Below are 25,049 nucleotides of genomic sequence, written 5' to 3' on the forward strand. Positions count from 1 at the left end.
TGAAGGGCCATCCTGCGTGTCACTGCAGTGACACTCCTAGATGGGCCAGATGTTTGTGTCGGCCACTTGGGTCGCTTATCTTAGTCACACAGCTACCTCATTGCGCCTCTTTTTTTCTTTGCATCATGTGCTGTTTGGGGAGTATTTTTTTGAAGGGCCATCCTGCGTGACACTGCAGTGCCACTCCTAGATGGGCCAGATGTTTGTGTCGGCCACTTGGGTCGCTTATCTTAGTCACACAGCTACCTCATTGCGCCTCTTTTTTTCTTTGCATCATGTGCTGTTTGGGGAGTATTTTTTTGAAGGGCCATCCTGCGTGACACTGCAGTGCCACTCCTAGATGGGCCAGGTGTTTGTGTCGGCCACTTGGGTCGCTTAGCTTAGTCACACAGCTACCTCATTGCGCCTCTTTTTTTCTTTGCGTCATGTGCTGTTTGAGGAGTATTTTTTTGAAGGGCCATCCTGCGTGACACTGCAGTGCCACTCCTAGATGGGCCAGATGTTTGTGTCGACCACTTGGGTCGCTTATCTTAGTCACACAACTACCTCATTGCGCCTCTTTTTTTCTTTGCGTCATGTGCTGTTTGGGGAGTATTTTTTTGAAGGGCCATCCTGCGTGACACTGCAGTGCCACTCCTAGATGGGCCAGGTGTTTGTGTCGGCCACTTGGGTCGCTTAGCTTAGTCACACAGCTACCTCATTGCGCCTCTTTTTTTCTTTGCGTCATGTGCTGTTTGAGGAGTATTTTTTTGAAGGGCCATCCTGCGTGACACTGCAGTGCCACTCCTAGATGGGCCAGATGTTTGTGTCGACCACTTGGGTCGCTTATCTTAGTCACACAGCTACCTCATTGCGCCTCTTTTTTTCTTTGCGTCATGTGCTGTTTGGGGAGTATTTTTTTGAAGGGCCATCCTGTCTGACACTGCAGTGCCACTCCTAGATGGGCCAGGTGTTTGTGTCGGCCACTTAGCTTAGCCATCCAGCGACCTCGGTGCAAATTTTAGGACTAAAAATAATATTGTGAGATGTGAGGTGTTCAGAATAGACTTAAAATGAGTGGAAATTATGGTTATTGAGGTTAATAATACTATGGGATCAAAATGACCCCCAAATTCTATGATTTAAGCTGTTTTTTAGGGTTTTTTGAAAAAAAACATCCAAATCCAAAACACACCCGAATCCGACAAAAAAATTTCGGTGAGGTTTTGCCAAAACGCGTCCGAACCCAAAACACGGCCGCGGAAACGAACCCAAAACCAAAACACAAAACCCGAAAAAATTTCTGGTGCACATCACTACTGTCAATACAGGTAAACCTACATTTTCCAAAAATTGCATACCCTCAATAGGGTTAGCCAGAGGGGCTGTATATAGATTTTCATAATATTGCAAGAAGGCCTCAGATATAGCCTTTGCATCCACAGTTGAAGAATTTGGGCCAGTATGTAATTGAATTATGCGGGAAGGGGCTGAGTGAGACTGGACTAGATTGGCCAGCAATTTGCCTGATTTGTTACCACCACGGAAGAAATTATTTTGTTGTACATCATAGGAAAAACTTGCCCGTTCAGTGCATAGTGTGTCATTTAGTCGCTTTGCATCAATATAGGCTTGTCTATCGGAGAACCATACAACACCATAGCGTAATAAGCCACCATTAGAGCTCTACTAAGATCCTGTAACTGGGTGATGAATAATTTGCGCTTTCTAGAAACATATTCCATAATTTGGCCACAGACAACCGTCTTAGAAGCCAACCAAAACAAATTGATATAATTGACATGAACTACATTGTCATCTACGTAGTTAAGGAAGGCGCGAGTAAGAAATGTATGGAATGTATGGAAATCTGAGGAGTGTTCCAGATAAGCAGGGAATCGACAATTATAAGATCGAGGTATAGGGGTATCTAGGGTGACCGAGATCCAAATTGGGGCGTGGTCCAAAAGTAAAATGGGTTCTATTCTAGAATCAACAATATGATGTAAAAGAGAATCAGAAATTAGCCAAAAATCTAGTCTGGAGGAGGAGTGTTGGGGATGGGAATAAAACGCGTATTCACGAGCATCCGGGTAACGAATTCTCCAAGGGTCAGATAGTCTTAGGGAAGAGGTTAGTAGTGATAGCGAAGTAGGGGTGGTGATAATAGATGAACCAGGTGAGGAAGTTCTGTCCAGACCCACCTACTGAACACAGTTAAAATCTCCACCCAAGATAATCTCCCCATCCGCCCAGCCCTGTAATTTGGAAAAATGTCAGAAAAAAAGGACACATTAGGGCCATTAGGGGCATAAATAATATTAGCTACCGTATAATGGCCCTCATTCCGAGTTGATCGCTCGCAAGGCGATTTTAGCAGAGTTACACATGCTAAGCCGCCGCCTACTGGGAGTGAATCTTAGCTTCTTAAAATTGCGACCGATGTATTCGCAATATTGCGATTACTAACTACTTAGCAGTTTCAGAGTAGCTTCAGACTTACTCTGCCTGTGCGATCAGTTCAGTGCTTGTCGTTCCTGTTTTGACGTCACAAACACACCCAGCGTTCGCCCAGACACTCCCCCGTTTCCCCGGCCACTCCTGCGTTTTTTCCGGAAACGGTAGCGTTTTTTCCCGCACGCCCATAAAACGGCCTGTTTCCGCCCAGTAACACCCATTTCCTGTCAATCACATTACGATCGCCGGAGCGATGAAAAAGCCGTGAGTAAAAATACTATCTCCATTGTAAAATTACTTGGCGCAGTCGCAGTGCGAATATTGCGCATGCGTACTAAGCGGAATTTCACTGCGATGCGATGAAAAATACCGAGCGATCAACTCGGAATGAGGGCCAATATATATACAGTACTATGTATTTATTTTTAATTTCAAGAAAAGAAATTTACCTTACTGATCTACCAAGCTGTCAAGGATAGTAGAAGGAATGGATTTGTTGAGGATGGTCAAAACACCCCTGCGTTTAGATGTAAAAGAAGCTGCCCTATTCTCCCCAACTTATGAAGCAATAAAACTATAGATCAGATCACAAAACATTTTCTCTAACGTCCTAAGTGGATGCTGGGGACTCCGTAAGGACCATGGGGAATAGCGGCTCCGCAGGAGACTGGGCACAAAAGTAAAGCTTTAGAACTACCTGGTGTGCACTGGCTCCTCCCCCCATGACCCTCCTCCAAGCCTCAGTTAGATTTTTGTGCCCGAACGAGAAGGGTGCACACTAGGTGGCTCTCCTGAGCTGCTTAGTGAAAAGTTTAGTTTTAGGTTTTTTATTTTCAGTGAGACCTGCTGGCAACAGGCTCACTGCATCGAGGGACTAAGGGGAGAAGAAGCGAACTCACCTGCGTGCAGAGTGGATTGGGCTTCTTAGGCTACTGGACATTAGCTCCAGAGGGACGATCACAGGCCCAGCCATGGATGGGTCCCAGAGCCGCGCCGCCGGCCCCCTTACAGAGCCAGAAGACAGAAGAGGTCCGGAAAATCGGCGGCAGAAGACGTCCTGTCTTCAACAAGGTAGCGCACAGCACTGCAGCTGTGCGCCATTGCTCTCAGCACACTTCACACTCCGGTCACTGAGGGTGCAGGGCGCTGGGGGGGGGCGCCCTGAGACGCAATAAAAACACCTTGGATGGCAAAAAATGCATCACATATAGCTCCTGGGCTATATGGATGCATTTAACCCCTGCCAGAATACATAGAAAAACGGGAGATAAGGCCGCCGATAAGGGGGCGGAGCCTATCTCCTCAGCACACTGGCGCCATTTTCCCTCACAGCTCCGTTGGAGGGAAGCTCCCTGGCTCTCCCCTGCAGTCACTACACTACAGAAAGGGTTAAAAAAGAGAGGGGGGGCACTAATTACGCGCAGTATTAAAGATACAGCAGCTATAAGGGGAAAAAGTGAAAACACTTATATAAGGTTATCCCTGTATATATATATATAGCGCTCTGGTGTGTGCTGGCAAACTCTCCCTCTGTCTCCCCAAAGGGTTAGTGGGGACCTGTCCTCTATCAGAGCATTCCCTGTGTGTGTGCTGTATGTCGGTACGTTTGTGTCGACATGTATGAGGAGAAAAATGATGTGGAGACGGAGCAGATTGCCTGTAATAGTGATGTCACCCCCTAGGGGGTCGACACCTGAGTGGATGAACTGTTGGAAGGAATTACGTGACAGTGTCAGCTCTGTATAAAAGACAGTGGTTGACATGAGACAGCCGGCTACTCAGCTTGTGCCTGTCCAGACGTCTCATAGGCCGTCAGGGGCTCTAAAGCGCCCGTTACCTCAGATGGCAGATATAGACGCCGACACGGATACTGACTCCAGTGTCGACGGTGAAGAGACAAATGTGACTTCCAGTAGGGCCACACGTTACATGATGGAGGCAATGAAAAATGTTTTACACATTTCTGATAATACGAGTACCACCAAAAAGGGGTATTATGTTCGGTGAGGAAAAACTACCTGTAGTTTTCCTGAATCTGAGAAATTAAATGAGGTGTGTGATGATGCGTGGGTTTCCCCCGATAACAACTGATAATTTCTAAAATGTTATTGGCATTATATCCTTTCCCGCCAGAGGTTAGGGTGCGTTGGGAAACACCCCCTAGGGTGGATAAAGCGCTCACACGCTTGTAAGGGCTCTACCCTCTCCTGAGATGGCCGCCCTTAAGGATCCTGCTGATAGAAAGCAGGAGGGTATCCTAAAATGTATTTACACACATACTGGTGTTATACTGCGACCAGCAATCGCCTCAGCCTGGATGTGCAGTGCTGGGTTGGCGTGGTCGGATTCCCTGACTGAAAATATTGATACCCTAGATAGGGACAGTATATTTTTGCCTATAGAGCATTTAAAAGATGCATTTCTATATATGCGTGATGCACAGCGGAATATTTGCCGACTGGCATCAAGTCTAAGTGCGTTGTCCATTTCTACCAGTAGAGGGTTATGGACACGACAGTGGTCAGGTGATGCGGATTTCAAACGGCATTTGGAAAATCCACGTTTGTACCCCAGGTCGCCTCTCAACATGAGAAGACGCCGTATTATCAGGCGCAGTCTTTTCGTGGACAAAGGGGCAAAAGGTTCCTCATTTCTGCCCCGTGACAGAGGGAGAGGAAAAAGGCTGCAGAAATCAGCCAGTTCCCAGGAACAGAAACCCTCTCCCGCCTCTGCAAAGCCCTCAGTATGACGCTGGGGCTTTACAAGCAGAATCAGGCACGGTGGGGGGCCCGTCTCAATGAATTTCAGCGCGCAGTGGGCTCACTCGCAAGTAGACCCCTGGATCCTTCAGGTGATATCTCAGGGGTACAAATTGGAATTCGAGACGTCTCCCCCTCGCCGTTTCCTAAAGTCGGCTTTACCGATGTCTCCTTCTGACAGGGAGACAGTTTTGGAAGCCATTCACAAGCTGTATTCCCAGCAGGTGATAATCAAGGTACCCCTCCTGCAACAGGGAACGGGGTATTATTCCACACTGTTGTGGTACCGAAGCCGGACGGCTCGGTGAGACCGATTCTAAATCTAAAATCTTTGAACACTTACATACAGAGGTTCAAATTCAAGATTGAGTCACTCAGAGCAGTGATTGCGAACCTGGAAGAAGGGGACTACATGATGTCTCGGGACATCAAGGATGCTTACCTTCATGTCCAAATTTACCCTTCTCACCAAGGGTACCTCAGGTTTATGGTACAGAACTGTCACTATCAGTTCAGACGCTGCCGTATGGATGGTCCACGGCACCCCGGGTCTTTACCAAGGTAATGGCCGAAATGATGATATTCCTTCGAAGGAAGGGAATTTTAGTTATCCCTTACTTGGACGATTCCCTGATAAGGGTAAGATCCAGGGAACAGTTGGAGGTCGGTGTAGCACTATCTCAGGTAGTGTTGCGGCAGCACGATTGGATTCTCAATATTCCAAAATCGCAGCTGGTTCCGACGACTCGTCTTCTGTTCCTAGGGATGATCCTGGACACAGTCCAGAAAAAGGTGTTTCTCCCGGAGGAGAAAGCCAGGGAGTTATCCGAGCTAGTCAGGAACCTCCTAAAACCGAGCCAAGTCTCAGTGCATCAATGCACAAGGGTTCTGGGTAAAATGGTGGCTTCCTACGAAGCAATCCCATTCGGCAGATTCCACGCAAGAACTTTCCAGTGGGATCTGCTGGACAAATGGTCCGGGTCGCATCTTCAGATGCATCAGCGGATAACCCTGTCACCAAGAACAAGGGTGTCCCTCCTGTGTTGGTTGCAGAGTGCTCATCTTCTAGAGGGCCGCAGATTCGGCATTCAGGACTGGGTCCTGGTGACCACGGATGCCAGCCTGCGAGGCTGGGGAGCAGTCACACAGGGAAGGAATTTCCAGGGCTTATGGTCAAGCCTGGAGACATCACTTCACATAAATATCCTGAAGCTAAGGGCCATTTACAATGCTCTAAGCTTAGCAAGACTTCTGCTTCAAGGTCAGCCGGTGTTGATCCAGTCGGACAACATCACGGCAGTCACCCACGTAAACAGACAGGGTGGCACAAGAAGCAGGAGGGCAATGGCAGAAGCTGCAAGGATTCTTCGCTGGGCGGAAAATCATGTGATAGCACTGTCAGCAATTCCGGGAGTGGACAACTGGGAAGCAGACTTCCTCAGCAGACACGACCTCCACCCGGGAGAGTGGGGACTTCACCCAGAAGTCTTCCACATGATTATAAACCGTTGGGAAAAACTCGACAGGTATTGCGCCAGGTCAAGGGACCCTCAGGCAATAGCTGTAGACGCTCTGGTAACACCGTGGGTGTACCAGTCAGTGTATGTGTTCCCTCATCTGCCTCTCATACCCAAGGTACTGAGATTGATAAGATGGAGAGGAGTAAGCACTATATTCGTGGCTCCGGATTGGCCAAGAAGGACTTGGTAACCGGAACTTCAAGAGATGCTCACGGAGGATCCGTGGCCTCTACCTCTAAGAAGGGACCTGCTCCAGCAAGGACCCTGTCTGTTCCAAGACTTACCGCGGCTGCGTTTGACGGCATGGCGGTTGAACGCCGGATCCTGAAGGAAAAAAGGCATTCCGGATGAAGTCATCCCTATCCTGATCAAAGCCAGGAAGGATGTAACCGCAAAACATTATCACCGCATTTGGCGAAAATATGTTGCGTGGTGCGAGGCCAGTAAGGCCCGACGGAGGAAATTCAACTGGGTCGATTCCTACATTTCCTGCAAACAGGAGTGTCTATGGGCCTGAAATTGGGGTCCATTAATGTTCAAATTTCGGCCCTGTCAATTTTCTTCCAAAAAGAACTAGCTTCAGTCCCTGAAGTTCAGACGTTGTAAAAGGGGTACTGCATATACAGCCTCCTTTTGTGCCTCCAGTGGCACCTTGGGATCTCAATGTAGTTTTTGGGTTCCAAAAGTCACATTGGTTTGAACCACTTAAATCTGTGGAGTTAAAATATCTCACATGGAAAGTGGTCATGCTGTTGGCCCTGGCCTGGGCCAGGCGCGTGTCAGAATTGGCGGCTTTATCCTGTAAAAGCCCTTATCTGATTTTCCATTCGGACAGGGCGGAATTGAGGACTCGTCCTCAGTTTCTCCCTAAGGTGGTTTCAGCGTTTCACCTGAACCAACCTATTGTGGTGCCTGCGGCTACTAGGGACTTGGAGGACTCCAAGTTGCTAGACGTTGTCAGGGCCCTGAAAATATATGTTTCCAGGACGGCTGGAGTCAGAAAATCTGACTCGCTGTTTATCCTGTATGCACCCAACAAGCTGGGTGCTCCTGCTTCTAAGCAGACTATTGCTCGTTGGATTTGTAGTACAATTCAGCTTGCACATTCTGTGGCAGGCCTGCCACAGCCAAAAATCTGTAAATGCCCACTCCACAAGGAAGATGGGCTCATCTTGGGCAGCTGCCCGAGGGGTCTCGGCTTTACAACTTTGCCGAGCAGCTACTTGGTCAGGAGCAAATACATTTGTAAAATTCTACAAAATTGATACCCTGGCTGAGGAGGACCTGGAGTTCTCTCATTTGGTGCTGCAGAGTCATCCGCACTCTCCCGCCCGTTTGGGAGCTTTGGTATAATCCCCATGGTCCTTACGGAGTCCCCAGCATCCACTTAGGACGGTAGAGAAAATAAGAATTTACTTACCGATAATTCTATTTCTCGTAGTCCGTAGTGGATGCTGGGCGCCCATCCCAAGTGCGGATTGTCTGCAATACTGGTACATAGTTATTGTTACCAAAAAATCGGGTTATTGCTGTAGTGAGCCATCTTTTCTAGAGGCTCCTCTGTTATCATGCTGTTAACTGGGTTTAGATTACGAGTTGTACGGTGTGATTGGTGTGGCTGGTATGAGTCTTACCGGGGATTCAAAATCCTTCCTTATTGTGTACGCTCGTCCGGGCACAGTATCCTAACTGAGGCTTGGAGGAGGGGCATGGGGGGAGGAGCCAGTGCACACCAGGTAGTTCTAAAGCTTTACTTTTGTGCCCCGTCTCCTGCGGAGCCGCTATTCCCCATGGTCCTAACGGAGTCCCCAGCATCCACTACGGACTACGAGAAATAGAATTATCGGTAAGTAAATTCTTATTTTTAACTTTATAAGAACCCATGTGGATGCTCTAAGGAGTTGCTTCAATATGTGGTTGCTATGTATGTAATCAGGGGCGGATTGGCCACTGGGACAGATTCCAGTGCGCTGGTCCCCTGTGTCTGTGTTTCACTACTCTCCCTGTACTGTGCTGTATGTCAGGGACGTGCAGTCAGGGGAGGCAGGGGAGGCAGTGCCTCCCCTGTCAATAACGATTAAAATAATACAGAGAAGATACTTATGACACATATTCTGTGTCATAAGTATCTCCTTTAGCACTGATATTATTTTAATAATTTTTACCTTTATAAAAACAGTTGTAAATGTGCTTTGGAGGCACCATTCTCGGTGCCTCCCGCTGTCTATGTTAGAGGTCCGGAAGCGGGGGGCGGGGCCAAGCTCTGGGCAGTGAAAGCCCATTAAAAAATGCAGCAAAAGCGGCACTTACTAGAAGTGCCGCTTTGACTGACAGGGGCGTGCTCATAAGAAAGCACGCCCCTGTCACTAAGACACTGCTCCCTGCCTACAAGCTCCAGCAGTCAGGAGCCAGCTCACCCCCTCTCCTCCTCTCTTCGTGTGTGCACCCCTCCCCCCATGCAGCTAAGCTCCTCCTCGGTTGATGGCGCTGACTGACCTCGCTTTCCCTACCTTCTCTCCGCTGCCGCCGGTCCCCGCACGTTGTGACAGTTGAAGCGGGGCGCAGGGCATAGCCAAGAGTGCTGAGAAGAGGGAGAGCTGCTGCCGGGATCCTGGCTTCTGGCCCTGGTGAGTCCTAGCGCACGCGGGGAGCGTGGGTGGGGAGCAAGTAGGGAGAGCTGCAGCTCCTCTCAGGCCGAGACGCTGAGAGGAGGTGAGAGCGAGGCACATTTCAGCGGCGCTGTCACTGATATGCTCAGTCGCTCCCGGCCAGGGGGACAGGCTGCGGGTGGATGCGGCACCAGTATTTAGTAAAGTATGCCACATGAGTGCAGGGACCGAGGGGAGGAGGAGGGATGTCTGCAGTTCCCGGTTATGTCGCAGTTCTCTGGTTCCAGAATGTCGGTGTGTGTAGAGGAGATATCACAGCAGCATAAAAAAAAAACTACTCTATTTTTAAATGAATTACAGCGCAAAGTGAAATACCCATGATGTGAATTTAAATGATACATGAATACAAAGGGGACCAGTTCCCCTTCTTCAGGATAGCTGCATATTAGAGATGAGCGCCGGAAATTTTTCGGGTTTTGGTTTTGGGTTCGGTTCAGCGGCCGTGTTTTGGGTTCGACCGCGTTTTGGCAAAATTTAACCAAATTTTTTTTGTCGGATTCGGGTGTGTTTTGGATTCGGGTGTTTTTTTCCAAAAAACCTAAAAAACAGCTTAAATCATAGAATTTGGGGGTCATTTTGATCACAAAGTATTATTAACCTCAAAAACCATCATTTCCACTCATTTTCAGTCTATTCTGAATACCTCACACCTCACAATATTATTTTTAGTCCTAAAATTTGCACCGAGGTCGCTGGATGACTAAGCTAAGCGACCCTAGTGGCCGACACAAACACCTGGCCCATCTAGGAGTGGCACTGCAGTGTCACGCAGGATGTCCCTTCCAAAAAACCCTCCCCAAACAGCACATGACGCAAAGAAAAAAAGAGGCGCAATGAGGTAGCTGTGTGAGTAAGATAAGCGACCCTAGTGGCCGACACAAACACCGGGCCCATCTAGGAGTGTCACTGCAGTGTCACGCAGGATGTCCCTTCCAAAAAACCCTCCCCAAACAGCACATGACGCAAAGAAAAAAAGAGGCGCAATGAGGTAGCTGTGTGAGTAAGATAAGCGACCCTAGTGGCCGGCACAAACACCGGGCCCATCTAGGAGTGGCACTGCAGTGTCACGCAGGATGTCCCTTCCAAAAAACCCTCCCCAAACAGCACATGACGCAAAGAAAAAAAGAGGCGCAATGAGGTAGCTGTGTGAGTAAGATAAGCGACCCTAGTGGCCGACACAAACACCGGGCCCATCTAGGAGTGGCACTGCAGTGTCACGCAGGATGTCCCTTCCAAAAAACCCTCCCCAAACAGCACATGACGCAAAGAAAAAAAGAGGCGCAATGAGGTAGCTGTGTGAGTAAGATAAGCGACCCTAGTGGCCGACACAAACACCGGGCCCATCTAGGAGTGGCACTGCAGTGTCACGCAGGATGTCCCTTCCAAAAAACCCTCCCCAAACAGCACATGACGCAAAGAAAAAAAGAGGCGCAATGAGGTAGCTGTGTGAGTAAGATAAGCGACCCTAGTGGCCGACACAAACACCGGGCCCATCTAGGAGTGTCACTGCAGTGTCACGCAGGATGTCCCTTCCAAAAAACCCTCCCCAAACAGCACATGACGCAAAGAAAAAAAGAGGCGCAATGAGGTTGCTGTGTGAGTAAGATAAGCGACCCTAGTGGCCGACACAAACACCGGGCCCATCTAGGAGTGGCACTGCAGTGTCACGCAGGATGTCCCTTCCAAAAAACCCTCCCCAAACAGCACATGACGCAAAGAAAAAAAGAGGCGCAATGAGGTAGCTGTGTGAGTAAGATAAGCGACCCTAGTGGCCGACACAAACACCGGGCCCATCTAGGAGTGGCACTGCAGTGTCACGCAGGATGTCCCTTCCAAAAAACCCTCCCCAAACAGCACATGACGCAAAGAAAAAAAGAGGCGCAATGAGGTAGCTGTGTGAGTAAGATAAGCGACCCTAGTGGCCGACACAAACACCGGGCCCATCTAGGAGTGGCACTGCAGTGTCACGCAGGATGTCCCTTCCAAAAAACCCTCCCCAAACAGCACATGACGCAAAGAAAAAAAGAGGCGCAATGAGGTAGCTGTGTGAGTAAGATAAGCGACCCTAGTGGCCGACACAAACACCGGGCCCATCTAGGAGTGGCACTGCAGTGTCACGCAGGATGTCCCTTCCAAAAAACCCTCCCCAAACAGCACATGACGCAAAGAAAAAAAGAGGCGCAATGAGGTAGCTGTGTGAGTAAGATAAGCGACCCTAGTGGCCGACACAAACACCGGGCCCATCTAGGAGTGGCACTGCAGTGTCACGCAGGATGTCCCTTCCAAAAAACCCTCCCCAAACAGCACATGACGCAAAGAAAAAAAGAGGCGCAATGAGGTAGCTGTGTGAGTAAGATAAGCGACCCTAGTGGCCGACACAAACACCGGGCCCATCTAGGAGTGTCACTGCAGTGTCACGCAGGATGTCCCTTCCAAAAAACCCTCCCCAAACAGCACATGATGCAAAGAAAAATTAAAGAAAAAAGAGGTGCAAGATGGAATTGTCCTTGGGCCCTCCCACCCACCCTTATGTTGTATAAACAGGACATGCACACTTTAACCAACCCATCATTTCAGTGACCGGGTCTGCCACACGACTGTGACTGATATGACGGGTTGGTTTGGACCCCCACCAAAAAAGAAGCAATTAATCTCTCCTTGCACAAACTGGCTCTACAGAGGCAAGATGTCCACCTCATCATCATCCTCCGATATATCACCGTGTACATCCCCCTCCTCACAGATTATCAATTCGTCCCCACTGGAATCCACCATCTCAGCTCCCTGTGTACTTTGTGGAGGCAATTGCTGCTGGTCAATGTCTCCGTGGAGGAATTGATTATAATTCATTTTAATGAACATCATCTTCTCCACATTTTCTGGATGTAACCTTGTACGCCGATTGCTGACAAGGTGAGCGGCGGCACTAAACACTCTTTCGGAGTACACACTTGTGGGAGGGCAACTTAGGTAGAATAAAGCCAGTTTGTGCAAGGGCCTCCAAATTGCCTCTTTTTCCTGCCAGTATAAGTACGGACTGTGTGACGTGCCTACTTGGATGCGGTCACTCATATAATCCTCCACCATTCTTTCAATGTTGAGAGAATCATATGCAGTGACAGTAGACGACATGTCCGTAATCGTTGTCAGGTCCTTCAGTCCGGACCAGATGTCAGCATCAGCAGTCGCTCCAGACTGCCCTGCATCACCGCCAGCGGGTGGGCTCGGAATTCTGAGCCTTTTCCTCGCACCCCCAGTTGCGGGAGAATGTGAAGGAGGAGATGTTGACAGGTCGCGTTCAGCTTGACTTGACAATTTTCTCACCAGCAGGTCTTTCAACCCCAGCAGACTTGTGTCTGCCGGAAAGAGAGATCCAAGGTAGGCTTTAAATCTAGGATCGAGCACGGTGGCCAAAATGTAGTGCTCTGATTTCAACAGATTGACCACCCGTGAATCCTTGTTAAGCGAATTAAGGGCTCAATCCACAAGTCCCACATGCCTAGCGGAATCGCTCCGTGTTAGCTCCTCCTTCAATGTCTCCAGCTTCTTCTGCAAAAGCCTGATGAGGGGAATGACCTGACTCAGGCTGGCAGTGTCTGAACTGACTTCACGTGTGGCAAGTTCAAAGGGCATCAGAACCTTGCACAACGTTGAAATCATTCTCCACTGCGCTTGAGACAGGTGCATTCCACCTCCTATATCGTGCTCAATTGTATAGGCTTGAATGGCCTTTTGCTGCTCCTCCAACCTCTGAAGCATATAGAGGGTTGAATTCCACCTCGTTACCACTTCTTGCTTCAGATGATGGCAGGGCAGGTTCAGTAGTTTTTGGTGGTGCTCCAGTCTTCTGTACGTGGTGCCTGTACGCCGAAAGTGTCCCGCAATTCTTCTGGCCACCGACAGCATCTCTTGCACGCCCCTGTCGTTTTAAAAAAAATTCTGCACCACCAAATTCAAGGTATGTGCAAAACATGGGACATGCTGGAATTTGCCCATATTTAATGCACACACAATATTGCTGGCGTTGTCCGATGCCACAAATCCACAGGAGAGTCCAATTGGGGTAAGCCATTCCGCGATGATCTTCCTCAGTTGCCGTAAGAGGTTTTCAGCTGTGTGCGTATTCTGGAAAGCGGTGATACAAAGCGTAGCCTGCCTAGGAAAGAGTTGGCGTTTGCGAGATGCTGCTACTGGTGCCGCCGCTGCTGTTCTTGCGGCGGGAGTCCATACATCTACCCAGTGGGCTGTCACAGTCATATAGTCCTGACCCTGCCCTGCTCCACTTGTCCACATGTCCGTGGTTAAGTGGACATTGGGTACAACTGCATTTTTTAGGACACTGGTGAGTCTTTTTCTGACGTCCGTGTACATTCTCGGTATCGCCTGCCTAGAGAAGTGGAATCTAGATGGTATTTGGTAACGGGGGCACACTGTCTAGTTCCCTGTGAACTAACGGCGGATACCGGACGCACGTCTAACACCAACATAGTTGTCAAGGCCTCAGTTATCCGCTTTGCAGCAGGATGACTGCTGTGATATTTCATCTTCCTCGCAAAGGACTGTTGAACAGTCAATTGCTTACTGGAAGTAGTACAAGTGGGCTTACGACTTCCCCTCTGGGATGACCATCGACTCCCAGCAGCAACAACAGCAGCGCCAGCAGCAGTAGGCGTTATACGCAAGGATGCATCGGAGGAATCCCAGGCAGGAGAGGACTCGTCAGAATTGCCAGTGACATGGCCTGCAGGACTATTGGCATTCCTGGGGAAGGAGGAAATTGACACTGAGGGAGTTGGTGGGGTGGTTTGCGTGAGCTTGGTTACAAGAGGAAGGGATTTACTGGTCAGTGGACTGCTTCCGCTGTCGCCCAAAGTTTTTGAACTTGTCACTGACTTATTATGAATGCGCTGCAGGTGACGTATAAGGGAGGATGTTCCGAGGTGGTTAACGTCCTTACCCCTACTTATTACAGCTTGACAAAGGCAACACACGGCTTGACACCTGTTGTCCGCATTTCTGTTGAAATACTTCCACACCGAAGAGCTGATTTTTTTGGTATTTTCACCAGGCATGTCAGTGGCCATATTCCTCCCACGGACAACAGGTGTCTCCCCGGGTGCCTGACTTAAACAAACCACCTCACCATCAGAATCCTCCTGGTCAATTTCCTCCCCAGCGCCAGCAACACCCATATCCTCCTCATCCTGGTGTACTTCAACACTGACATCTTCAATCTGACTATCAGGAACTGGACTGCGGGTGCTCCTTCCAGCACTTGCAGGGGGCGTGCAAATGGTGGAAGGCGCATGCTCTTCACGTCCAGTGTTGGGAAGGTCAGGCATCGCAACCGACACAATTGGACTCTCCTTGTGGATTTGGGATTTCGAAGAACGCACAGTTCTTTGCGGTGCTTTTGCCAGCTTGAGTCTTTTCAGTTTTCTAGCGAGAGGCTGAGTGCTTCCATCCTCATGTGAAGCTGAACCACTAGCCATGAACATAGGCCAGGGCCTCAGCCGTTCCTTGCCACTCCGTATGGTAAATGGCATATTGGCAAGTTTACGCTTCTCCTCCGACAATTTTATTTTAGGTTTTGGAGTCCTTTTTTTACTGATATTTGGTGTTTTGGATTTGACATGCTCTGTACTATGACATTGGGCATCGGCCTTGGCAGACGACGTTGCTGGCATTTCATCGTCTCGGCCATGACTAGTGGCAGCAGCTTCAGCACGAGGTGGAAGTGGATCTTGATCTTTCCGCAATTTTGGAACCTCAACATTTTTGTTCTCCATATTTTAATAGGCACAACTAAAAGGCACCTCAGGTAAACAATGGAGATGGATGGATACTAGTATACAATTATGGATGGACTGCCGAGTGCCGACACAGAGGTAGCTACAGCCGTGGACTACCGTACTGTACTGTGTCTGCTGCTAATATAGACTGGTTGATAATGAGATGTAGTATGTATAAAGAAGAAAGAAAAAAAAAAACCACGGGTAGGTGGTATACAATTATGGATGGACTGCCGAGTGCCGACACAGAGGTAGCTACAGCCGTGGACTACCGTACTGTACTGTGTCTGCTGCTAATATAGACTGGATGATAATGAGATGTAGTATGTATAAAGAAGAAAGAAAAAAAACCACGGGTAGGTGGTATACAATTATGGATGGACTGCCGAGTGCCGACACAGAGGTAGCTACAGCCGTGGACTACCGTACTGTACTGTGTCTGCTGCTAATATAGACTGGATGATAATGAGATGTAGTATGTATAAAGAAGAAAGAAAAAAAAAACCACGGGTAGGTGGTATACAATTATGGATGGACTGCCGAGTGCCGACACAGAGGTAGCTACAGCCGTGGACTACCGTACTGTACTGTGTCTGCTGCTAATATAGACTGGTTGATAATGAGATGTAGTATGTATAAAGAAGAAAGAAAAAAAAAACCACGGGTAGGTGGTATACAATTATGGATGGACTGCCGAGTGCCGACACAGAGGTAGCTACAGCCGTGGACTACCGTACTGTACTGTGTCTGCTGCTAATATAGACTGGATGATAATGAGATGTAGTATGTATAAAGAAGAAAGAAAAAAAAAACCACGGGTAGGTGGTATACAATTATGGATGGACTGCCGAGTGCCGACACAGAGGTAGCTACAGCCGTGGACTACCGTACTGTACTGTGTCTGCTGCTAATATAGACTGGATGATAATGAGATGTAGTATGTATAAAGAAGAAAGAAAAAAAAACCACGGGTAGGTGGTATACAATTATGGATGGACTGCCGAGTGCCGACACAGAGGTAGCTACAGCCGTGAACTACCGTACTGTGTCTGCTGCTAATATAGACTGGTTGATAATGAGATGTAGTATGTATAAAGAAGAAAGAAAAAAAAAAACACGGGTAGGTGGTATACAATTATGGATGGACTGCCGAGTGCCGACACAGAGGTAGCTACAGCCGTGGACTACCGTACTGTACTGTGTCTGCTGCTAATATAGACTGGATGATAATGAGATGTAGTATGTATAAAGAAGAAAGAAAAAAAAAACCACGGGTAGGTGGTATACAATTATGGATGGACTGCCGAGTGCCGACACAGAGGTAGCTACAGCCGTGGACTACCGTACTGTACTGTGTCTGCTGCTAATATAGACTGGATGATAATGAGATGTAGTATGTATAAAGAAGAAAGAAAAAAAAAACCACGGGTAGGTGGTATACAATTATGGATGGACTGCCGAGTGCCGACACAGAGGTAGCTACAGCCGTGAACTACCGTACTGTGTCTGCTGCTAGTATAGACTGGATGATAAATAATGATATAAAAAAAATATATATATCACTACTGCAGCCGGACAGGTATATATTATATAATGATGGACCTGCTGGACACTGTCTGTCAGCAGAATGAGTTTTTTTAATTTTTATAGAATAAAAAAACACCACACAAGTCACACGACGAGTGTACTTTTTCAGGCAGACATTCAATCACAATATACTATACTGGTGGTCAGTGTGGTCAGGTCACTGGTCACAGTGGTCAGTGGTCGGTCACACTGGCAGTGGCACTCTGGCAGCAAAAGTGTGCACTGTTTAATATGTACTCCTGGCTCCTGCTATAACCTATAACTGCTCCCCAGTCTCCCCCACAATTAAGCTGTGTGAGCACAGTCAGATATTATACATAGATGATGCAGCACACTGGGGTGAGCACAGATATGGTATGTGAGTGTGACTGAGTCACTGTGTATCGTTTTTTTCAGGCAGAGAACAAGAACAGAACGGATTATTAAATAATAATAAATTATAAAACTGCACTGGTGGTCAGGTCACTGGTCATCAGTCACTAGTATAACTCCTCCTAAGCTCCAGTAAGTAAATGAAGTGTCTCACTCTCACTCTCCTATCTATTTTAATTTCTAAACGGAGAGGACGCCAGCCACGTCCTCTCCCTATCAATCTCAATGCACGTGTGAAAATGGCCGCGACGCGCGGCTCCTTATATAGAATCCGAGTCTCGCGATAGAATCCGAGCCTCGCGAGAATCCGACAGCGTGATGATGACGTTCGGGCGCGCTCAGGTTAACCGAGCAAGGCGGGAAGATCCGAGTCGCTCGGACCCGTGTAAAAAAACATGAAGTTCGGGCGGGTTCGGATTCAGAGAAACCGAACCCGCTCATCTCTACTGCATATGTGAAAAAAATTTGAATAAATAGACATTACTGTATGCAGTTATCCTGAAGAAGGGGAACTGGTCCCCGAAACGTTGATATTGCACGTAATACACTGTCAAGATGAATTGAAGTCTCATAGTGCCGCCTCTTCTTTCTTGCGTTGTGTATTGGGATTCAGTCCCAGGAGAGGGCACCGGAGCAAGACAATACGTTTTAGGATAACTGGAGCGCAGAAGCTGCAGTGTGTATATGTATATGCTGTATGTACACACACATATATATATATATATATATATATATATATACACACACTGCTCAAAAAAATAAAGGGAACGCTAAAATAACACATCCTAGATCTGAATGAATGAAATATTCTTATTAAATACTCTGTTCTTTACATAGTTGAATGTGCTGACAACAAAATCACACAGAAATTATCAATGGAAATTGCACTAAAATCAAATATTTGGAAACCCCCCCTCCAGAAATCCTGCATTTGCCCCTGTAATCTACCCGTGTGACTGCGTGTGGTGACCAGGAGACAGCCAGAGCCATGTCCCGGGACCCTGAAGCCGTGGCCAAGATCACAGAGAATACCTACAAGGTGAGGCGGGCACCGTGCAGCCAGGAAGTTGCATTATTGTTTATATAGATATGCACACGATAAGCCCCTGTAGCTGGCCTGGCCAACCTGTGGCTCTCCACCCACTACCCCTACCCCTCTTCGTCACCCTTTACCTGTCACTCCACTGCCTCTCTCCGTCACCCTCTCCCTGTCACCCACTGCATCTCCCTTGCATCACAGTCTCCTCTTCACCATCTCTCTCCTGTCACCCTCTGCCTTTCCAAGGCATCACCCTCTCCTCCTCATACGACCATGTCCCTTGTTGTGAGGCCACACCCTCATTGCAAGACCATATCCACTTTTCCGGGAGCATGCGTACCTTCAGCGCATGCAGGGACAGCGGCGGTAGCGGGCATCGGCGGGACACGGCAGACATTATGGCTGCAGTGCCTCACCAGCCACTGACCTCACCGCACGCCACTGCTGTATGTAGTGTGTGCTCCCTCCCTGTACTGTGCTGTAATGTAGTGTGTGCTCCCTCCCTGTACTGTGCTGTATGTAGTGTGTGCTCCCTCCCTGTACTGTGCTGTATGTAGTGTGTGCTCCCTCCCTGTACTGTGCTGTATGTAGTGTGTGCTCTCTCCCTGTACTGTGCTGTATGTAGTGTGTGCTCTCTCCCTGTACTGTGCTGTATGTAGTGTGTGCTCTCTCCCTGTACTGTGCTGTATGTAGTGTGTGCTCTCTCCCTGTACTGTGCTTTATGTAGTGTGTGCTCTCTCCCTGTACTGTGCTGTATGTAGTGTGTGCTCCCTCCCTGTACTGTGCTGTATGTAGTGTGTGCTCCCTCTCTGTACTGTGCTGTATGTAGTGTGTGCTCTCTCCCTGTACTGTGCTGTATGTAGTGTGTGCTCTCTCCCTGTACTGTGCTGTATGTAGTGTGTGCTCCCTCCCTGTACTGTGCTGTATGTAGTGTGTGCTCCATCCCTGTACTGTGCTGTATGTAGTGTGTGCTCCCTCCCTGTACTGTGCTGTATGTAGTGTGTGCCCCCTCCCTGTACTGTGCTGTATGTAGTGTGTGCTCCCTCCCGGTACTGTGCTGTATGTAGTGTGTGCTCCCTCCAGGGCCGGCGCTACCACTAGGCAGCTTTAGGCAGCTGCCTATGGGCGGCGACCACTGGAGGGCGGCACCGCACAGTGAATGAATGAAAGAAAGCTTCAGCTCAGCCAAACTCCTCCTATTCTGTAAGAGAGGAGGAGCAGCTCGTGGGCGCCCACCAAGCCTGTCTGTCTTCATCGTGAGTGACTGTGTGAGTCCTGTGGTCCCGAGTAATCCCACATACATTATCCTTACGAGCTGGCACTGTCTCAACTTAGTCCTACGTCATGATGCCCGCTCCGGCGTCCCCCCCTCCTCCTCCTCCTCTTGGGCTCAGTAAGCAGTTACCCACTGGTCCGCTCCGCTCTTTTTACCAGCTCCGACGCTCCCCCCCCACCATCGGCTCCTGCAACTTGTCCTCGCTCCCCCCTCTCCATGAGATCCCGCATCTGATCACCATTCCTGCTGCCTCCCTCGAGTCCTCCCACCCTCCTGCATCTTATCACGTGCTCCCCCCCACGGCTATTCGTCTCCCGCTGCCTCCCCCCCCCCCCGCCTCCTGCATCTTGTCATCTGTTTTCCCCCACGGCTATTCGGCTCCCCTCGTGCCTCCCTCCCTCCTGCATCTGGTTACTTGCTGTTCCTCTTCCCCCCGCAATTCATTGTCTACCCCTACTCCTGCATCTTATTAGTAAATCTCCCCCCCCCCCCCCGCAATTCGGCTCCAGCATTTTGCCTCCCCTGCATCTTTCTACTAGATTCCCTCTCTCCCTCCCCCCCCCCCCCCGCGCAATTCGGCTTCCGCATGTTACACCCCCCCCCCCCCCCCCCCCTGCATCGTGTTACTAGATCCCCCCCCCCCCCCCCTCCTGCCTATAAGCCGGCTCCAGGGCACATTAACAGGGCCGGCTGAGTTTACCGTGTACTTTCAGGTGGCTTGCTGACCCCTCCCCAGGGACAAGCGGCCGGCCACCACTCTGTCAAAGCTCCTCAGGCTCCATCCCCGATAATCTGAGGTTGGCAGCAGAAGTCAGTAATTTCGCCCTTCACAGGTGCTGCCACAGACAGTGAAGTGAACATTCCAGGAGCCAGAACATTGGACACAGGAGGCCGGGGACATTGTAACTGCCGCTGCTGCTACTACTACTTCAGGTCGGTCACTCTCGGTCTCTATTTGCCTGATGTACAGTACACTAAGGGCCCTACACACTCGGCGATGCGCCGCTGAGGTGCCCGACGGCCGATACGGCCGACGAGCAACCCGGCGGCCGGGCGGCAGTGACGGGGGGAGTGAAGTTTCTTCACTCCCCCCGTCACCCGGCTGCATTGAAGTGCAGGCAAATATGGACGAGATCGTCCATATTGCCCTGCATGCACAGCCGACGGGAGACCAGCGATGAACAAGCGCGGGGCCGCGCATCGTTCATCGCTGGAGTCTCCACACTGAAAGATATGAACGAGTTCTCGTTCATTTATGAACGAGATCGTGCATATCTTTCAGAAAATCGGCCAGTGTGTAGGGCCTATCACAGCAAGTCTCTTGTACAGCCCCATTCCGTACATTATGCTGCACATCTGACTGATCCCTATGCCCCTGACTGCTACCTATTCCCCTTCTCCTTATGCTCCTAATATACCACCTGACTGCTCCCTATGCCCAACTGCTCCCTATGCTCCTAATATACCCCCTGACTGCTCCCTATGCTCCTAATATACCCCCTGACTGCTCCCTATGCTCCTAATATACCCCCTGACTGCTCCCTATGCTCCTAATATACCCCCTGACTGCTCCCTATTCTCTTGCTCCCTATGCTCCTAATATACCCCCTGACTGCTCCCTATGCTCCTAATATACCCCCTGACTGCTCCCTATTCTCCTGCTCCCTATGCTCCTAATATACCCCCTGACTGCTCCCTATGCCCCTGGCTGCTTCCTATGCTCCTAATATACCCCCTGACTGCTCCCTATGCCCCTGGCTGCTTCCTATGCTCCTAATATACCCCCTGACTGCTCCCTATGCTCCTAATCTACCCCCTGACTGCTCCCTATGCCCCTGCCCCCTATGCTCCTAATATACCCCTGACAGCTCCGTACGTCCCTAACTGCTCCCTACGTCCCTGACTGTCCCCTAATCCCCTGCTCCCTATGCTCCTAATATACCCCTGACAGCTCCCTATACCCCTAACTGCTCCCTACGTCCCTGACTGCCCCCTAATCCCCTGCTCCCTATGCTCCTAATATACCCCTGACAGCTCCCTATACCCCTAACTGCTCCCTACGTCCCTGACTTCCCCTTAATCCCCTGCTCCCTATGCTCCTAATATACCCCTGACAGCTTCCTATGCTCCTAATATACCCCTGACAGCTTCCTATGCTCCTAATAAACCCCTGACTGCCTCCTAGGCCGCTGATACACCCCTGACTGCTCCCTATGCCCCCGATACACCCAACTGCTTCCTAGGCTCCCAATACACCCCTGACTGCTCCCTATGCCCCTGACTGCTCCCCATTAGCGGATTTACTGTTAGGTAACCCAAGCGGCTGCTTAAGACCCAGCTGGTCCCAGTGGGGTCCTCTGACAGTATTGAATCATGATGCATTGGAGGGAGTTCTAATTTCTGGTGGACCGCAAGCTCCACCAAAATTTTCCGTGCACTGGGCTGGCTGAGTCCCGGCAAGCAGTCAGTACTCCGTGTGCTGTGCGAATAACGTCACACTCACAGTGAGAGGAGCCAGGACATGCCCAGAGGAGAGTGAAGAGGGTGAGTGAGTCTGAGGAACATGATTCTGGCACAATGATGCAGCGATCCAGTGCAGCAGAGATCTCTCTATGCTGGCATCAGTCATCTTACCCTGACTCTACCCCTGTTAGGAGCTGATGGAGCTCGAGGAGGAGCGCGGGGGCGGCACCTTCACCCAGGCAGGCAAGGGCTTTCCTAACCGTCGGCTGATCTGTCCCCCTCACAGCCAGCTCTGACCAGCGGCGGCAACAGGGAGTCCAAGGCCAGAAAAACCACTGCCCCATGCACAAGTGGTTCTTCAAGGGCGACATCCCTTATCTGTGGCCACAGCATCAGTCTGAACAGAAAGGCAACCACGGTCAGTGCTACATTAAAGTGTGGTTGTGTATATACAGTATCTCTCTCTCTCTCTCTCATATATATATATATATATATATATATATATATATAATATTTGTATTGATTTATTTGTGAGGGCACCCAGTGTACAACTCTTTTTAGTGGCTGTGCCGGAGCCCTGCCTGTCGTGTGTGTGTGTGTGTGTATATTGTGTGTATATATATATATATATATATATATATACAAACAGAGAACCCAGCACTCACCAAAGTAAACTCACTTATCCTCAACAATTCAATAAATAAATGATGGGGGTTTAGTTGGTGGATTGGCCAATGCACGGAAGCCTGTATACCGATTCAAGGTACCCCACCTTCATACAGGTCCTACACTATCACAGAGTCTTAAAACCTGACTACCACACTGCTGCATCATCTGCCTGCTAGATGTAATGTGTACCTGCCACAGACTTTATGGCTTTTAAAGGCACACTAGTCACCTATTGCACTGGCTCAAAGATGATTGCTAAAAAACAGCTGAGACAGGTTCAGGATAATGAAGTCCACACAGGGGTGCATGAGAAAGCTAGTGGCCACGGTTAATAAGAGCTAACCATAGATTAACCCCTTCATATACACACAGAGTAAAAACCACAGCACTCACCGCACCAGAAGCGGGGCACAGCTATGCACTTACCACTCACAGGGTGGGGTGCATGTAACACTGCACTCTCCACCACAGAAGCGGGGTACACAGCTGTACCTACCACTCACAGGGCGGGGTGCATGCACCCCGCCCTGTGAGTGGTAGGTACAGCTGTGTACCCCGCTTCTGTGGTGGAGAGTGCAGTGTTACATGCACCCCACCCTGTGAGTGGTAAGTGCATAGCTGTGCCCCGCTTCTGGTGCGGTGAGTGCTGTGGTTTTTACTCTGTGTGTATATATATATATATATATATATATATATATACATATATATGTATATATATATATATATATACACATAGTGCCGCACGTTGGTAAATATATACATACATACATACATACATACATACATACATACAACACACCTCCCTAATCATTACACCTTGTAAAAGATGCCGTGTCCGCACATTATCACCTGAGGGGCTTGGTATTTTGCTGAGTAGGGGTGGGGGGAGGTTGCTGTCGATTTGCCTAGGGTGCTGAGAAACCTTGCACCGGCCCTGGCTCCCTCCCTGTACTGTGCTGTATGTAGTGTGTGCTCTCTCCCTGTACTGTGCTGTGTGTAGTGTGTGCTCCCTCCCTGTACTGTGCTGTATGTAGTGTGTGCTCCCTCCCTGTACTGTGCTGTATGTAGTGTGTGCCCCCTCCCTGTACTGTGCTGTATGTAGTGTGTGCTCCCTCCCGGTACTGTGCTGTATGTAGTGTGTGCTCCCTCCCTGTACTGTGCTGTATGTAGTGTGTGCTCCCTCCCTGCACTGTGCTGTATGTAGTGTGTGCTCCCTCCCTGTACTGTGCTGTATATCGTGTGTGCTCCCTCCCTGTACTGTGCTGTATATCGTGTGTGCTCCCTCCCTGTACTGTGCTGTATGTAGTGTGTGCTCCCTCCCTGTACTGTGCTGTATGTAGTGTGTGCTCTCTCCCTGTACTGTGCTCTATGTAGTGTGTGCTCCATCCCTGTACTGTGCTGTATGTAGTGTGTGCTCTCTCCCTGTACTGTGCTGTATGTAGTGTGTGCTCTCTCCCTGTACTGTGCTGTATGTAGTGTGTGCTCCCTCCCTGTACTGTGCTGTATGTAGTGTGTGCTCCCTCCCTGTACTGTGCTGTATGTAGTGTGTGCTCCCTCCCTGTACTGTGCTGTATGTAGTGTGTGCTCTCTCCCTGTACTGTGCTGTATGTAGTGTGTGCTCCATCCCTGTACTGTGCTGTATGTAGTGTGTGCTCTCTCCCTGTACTATGCTTTATGTAGTGTGTGCTCCCCCTACTTTTACTTTGAAACATATAAGGTTAAAAAAAGGGGATTGTAGAATGCAAAATCAATAAAATCAGAAGTAGATTAAAGGCATGACAGCAGTGTCAGTAGACACTGAAAGTGGGCATATCAGTCCTTGTATATTCAGACGTACAGATGTACATCAGGGAAGGGCATTGTAGCAGCATATGCATAAGGTCGCAGGTAAACATTAGCATAACGTAAAGCAAAGGAGGCCCCAACTGTGTCTATCTCAGAATCAGGACCGCTGAGGAGTGACCCCACCCTCTTGACAGACCCCTCCCCCTCAACAGACTCCGCCCCTATTAGGGTTGCTTCCAAAGATTTCCCGGGCTGGCAATAGGTGGGTTTTAAACTTTTATTATTATTATTTTTTTAAATGCAAAATTTAGAAACACCAAAACACAAAGAAATCAGTAACCAGAAAGAGCAGCTAATTAAACAAAGTAAAAAAAACTGATCGACAGAAGAAAAAAAATAAAAAATAAACCAAACACTATCTACAGTATTAACTATTTACCTTCCTACCAAAATATCTGTCAATCTTAATATATATCTACCTACCTAAGGTACTAACTAACTGAATAACTATCTACATAAATCACTATCTATCTAAGCACATACAGTAACTAATTAAATTGTGAATATATAAGAGTAAGTTTCCATGCACATGAGCTGTAAGCTGCCACTGTGATGTAATCATGAAGCTCTGGTGATGTCATAATGGAGCTCTGTACAGTAAATACTGGGGACTCACCATCTC

Source organism: Pseudophryne corroboree, chromosome 4 (genome assembly GCF_028390025.1).
Source record: "Pseudophryne corroboree isolate aPseCor3 chromosome 4, aPseCor3.hap2, whole genome shotgun sequence".
NCBI lineage: Eukaryota > Metazoa > Chordata > Amphibia > Anura > Myobatrachidae > Pseudophryne > Pseudophryne corroboree.